We start from the raw sequence: 2,780 nt of genomic DNA, 5'->3' as shown, positions 1-2,780 counted from the left end.
TGAAAATAAGCCAAGTTTAGGGGGAACTCTTTCCGACCAGAATGCTTCCATTGCAGGAAGATGGATTTTGGATGCTGATTTGGTTGTAAATAAAGTGGTATGATATGCAAGGATGAAGAAATGACATTAATCTTTTGAGAAAACTCATGATACTTTTGGATGGGACAATTAGTATTCTTTAGGGGGAAAAGGGATTTGGCTCTAAGTGGAGAAGTTGGTTTCAGATTTTCATTCTAATGCTTCCCTTTTCTGTGATTATGATAGGTCACTATTAGTTACTACCAGTATTTAATTAATATGGGGTCTGATTATTTATGTTGATTCAGGCACTTTTAGTTTTGATCAGAATTAAGAATAATTGTCTAATTTAGTTTACTAAACATATTCTGATGCTTGAGTGACTACTTTTTATAGGGATAAGGTAGAGTTAATGCTGAAGTTTTATTGGATACTGTTTCTTTGGATTAGTTTGTGTTAATGCTGAAAATTGGATTTTTAAAAACTAGTTTTAAAATTGGATTTTTGGTTGAAGCAACTAGTTTTAAAACTGGATTTTCAAAAATTGGTTTTAAAATTGAATTTTTGGTTAAAAAATCTGATTTTAAAACTGGATTTTATAAAAAAAACTGGATTTTAGATTTGGATTTAAAAAAACTGGATTTAAAACCGGTTTTATACGTAAAACTAGATTTAAAACCGGTTTGTAAGTAAAATCGGATTTAAATTCTAAAATCAGTTTAAAACCAGTTTTTATTTTTTCAAACCGGTTTAAAATCGATTTCTCTCTTCAATCCAGTTCTGCTTTGGTTTCATGAACCATAAAACTGGTTCTGAAATGGATCCAGTTTGGATTTATAAAAATCCAAACCATGCCCACCCCTATTCCTTGCATTGTTATTATTTTCAGCTGCCATGGCTTCTTCTTATTTGAAAATTTCTGTTAGGTCCTCTCCAGAGAGTTGTGCTTTAGCTTTTCTTAGCTTTTTCTTCAAGGTCCTTTCGGGTTCAGGATCAGCTTCAACAAGAATGCCTTTGTCTTTGCTCCTGCTCATATGAAAAAGAGAATAAGAAAGTATGGAATCCTCTATGTCACAGTATAGAGATTCCTTGAGGTGTCAGAGGAAAAGAAGAATGGAAGGAGGAGGTAGAGAAGAGAGAATTCAAACTTATAGAGAGAGAGTCCAAATTGCTGATAGTGGAGGAGTGTTAGTCCTTAAATAGAAGGATGTGAGAAGAGGGAAAGAATTTTCGAAATTAAATTTAAAAAGATTTTGAAATAATCAAAAGAAATTTTGAAAAATTGATTGATGATTTTCGAAAATTAAAGTTGAGAAAGTAGTTAAGTGATTTTGAAAAAGATTTTGAAATTATAAATCAAAAAGATATGATTGAAAATTATTTTGAAAAAGATGTAATTGAGAAGATATGATTGAGAAGATATGATTGAAAATCAAATTAAAAAAAGAAAGTTTAAAATTAAAGTTGACTACTTGACTAACAAGAAATTAAAAGACATGATTCTAGAATTTAAAATTTGATCCTTTCTTAATAGGCAAGTAGCAACTTGAAAATTTTGAATTAAATCATTAATTGTAGGAAGGATTTTCGAAAATAGTAAAAAAATAGAAAATGGAAAAAAATTGATTTTGAAAAGATATGATTGAAAAGATATTATTTGAAAAATATTTGATTTTGAAAAATTATGAAAATTTGAAAAAGATTTGAATTGAAAATAAAATCTTCCCTCTTGTGCCATCCTGGCGTTAAACGCCCAGAATGGTATCCATTCTGGCGTTATAGCCCAAAATCCTACCCTTTTAGGCGTTTAACGCCCAGCCAGGTACCCTGGCTGGCGTTTAAACGCCAGTTTTCCTTCCTCACTGGGCGTTTTGAATGCCCAGCTTTTTCTGTATAATTCCTCTGCTGACTGCTCTGAATCTTCAATTCTCTGTATTATTGACTTGAAAAGACATAATTTTGAAAATTTTTTGAATTTTTAATAATGAGAAACAACAAAATGAAACTAATCATGGAAAACTAAGATCAAATAAACAAAAGCTTGCAGGACACCAAACTTAGAAATTTTCATATTAGAGACACTAACAAATTTAGAATACATACACAAAACAAGCGAATTTAAAGATCAGAGCAAGAAAATCATCAAGAACAACTTGAAGATTAATGAAGAACATAATGCGTATATTCGAAAAATGCAAGAAGAATAAAGACATGCAATTGACACCAAACTTAAAATTAGACACTAGACTCAAACAAGAAACATAAATTATTTTTGGTTTTATGATTTTATAAAAAAATTTTGTAATTTTTCGAAAATTATTTGGAAAAGAAAATAAAGATTTCAAAATTCTTAATAAGAATTCCAGGAATCATGCAATGTTAGTCTAAAAACTTCGGTCCAGGAATTAGACATGGCTTATTAGCCAGCCAAGCTTTCAGTGAAAGCTTCGGTCCAAAACACTAGACATGGCCAATGGCCAGCCAAGCTTTAGCAGATCATTACTTTCAATAGCAAAATTGATAGAAATCAACAAGCTCTTGTGATGATAAGTTGAAACCTCGGTCCAAAAGATTAGACATGGCTTCACAGCCAGCCAGATTTCAACAGATCATCATGAAAGTCTAGAATTCATTCTTAAGAACTCTGAAGAACAAAATAAAAAAAATTTTGTAATTTTTCGAAAATAAAAAGTAAAAAGCTTAAACATAAAATAAAATTACCTAATCTGAGCAACAAGATGAACTGTCAGTTGTCCAAACTT

The sequence above is a fragment of the Arachis ipaensis genome, chromosome B1, assembly GCF_059453495.1.
Source record: "Arachis ipaensis isolate K30076 ecotype BB chromosome B1, ASM5945349v1, whole genome shotgun sequence".
Lineage (NCBI taxonomy): Eukaryota > Viridiplantae > Streptophyta > Magnoliopsida > Fabales > Fabaceae > Arachis > Arachis ipaensis.
The sequence above is the reverse complement of the archived record's forward strand: the minus strand, read 5'-3'. Positions refer to the sequence as shown.